The following is a 966-nucleotide window of genomic DNA, read 5'->3' on the forward strand; positions in this document are numbered from 1 at the left end:
TTCATCTTCTACTTTTAAATACTTTAATTTGTGCTCATGATAGTCCATGGCCAGTTTCTCATGTATGGTCTTGGTCTTTTGGCCCAGATTAGCGACACCATCTTCCCTCTTGGCTACCTCAGATGTAGTGGGCTGACATGTACCCTCTCTCGGGCCTTCCAAGCTTATGAGGTCATCTGAAAAAGGATGCATCAGAGAACAATACTTGAGTCCTTGCAAAATGGTGCCCTTTATTTGAATGTAAGAAACTTAAGCAAGTCCTTAAGGGGTCCTGAAATGTGAAGTATCTTGGGCATGTTAATATATAAGAAATCTCCAAGGCACTCGAATGGTGTAGAAATAGTTAAAAAGCCTTTATTTCACATGGCTTAATCTTTAAAAACAGGTCACAAATACACCTACGCGTTGTGGCTAACAAGCCTTCCTCAGGGTGTAACAAACACATGCGTAGGTGTATTTGTCACCTGTTTTTAAAGATTAAGCCATCTGAAATAAAGGCTTTTTAACTATTTCTACACCATTCGAGTGCCTTGGAGATTTCTTATATATTGTTTAGAAGAGCATTTTACACCCCATGCAGCACAAAAAAAAAAAAAAAAAAAAAAACATTTTTTTGCTTTGATCTTGGGCATGTTTTGTGTTTATCAGAGACTTTTTCATGTTTTATTATTATTATGACATTCATAGTTACCTGTTTTAAATAAAGTAAATAGGTAGGAAAGATAACGATTCCAGTATAAGTTAATATGATTTAATGACATGTTTTGGCAAGTAACGTCTTATTTGTAATAATAAATAAATGTATGTATAATATTGCGTGAAGCAGATATTGAGACATATTGACGAAAGTGCGTCCATTAAAAAAAACAAGCGTCCGTCACAACACCGCGTTCCCCTAAGGGGCGTGGCCAACACTGCCTCGAGGTTATAAATAGAGCTCCGTTATGTGTCATTGCTGCTGCTGTA

This window comes from Paramisgurnus dabryanus, chromosome 5, assembly GCF_030506205.2.
Source record: "Paramisgurnus dabryanus chromosome 5, PD_genome_1.1, whole genome shotgun sequence".
Taxonomy (NCBI): Eukaryota; Metazoa; Chordata; class Actinopteri; order Cypriniformes; family Cobitidae; genus Paramisgurnus; species Paramisgurnus dabryanus.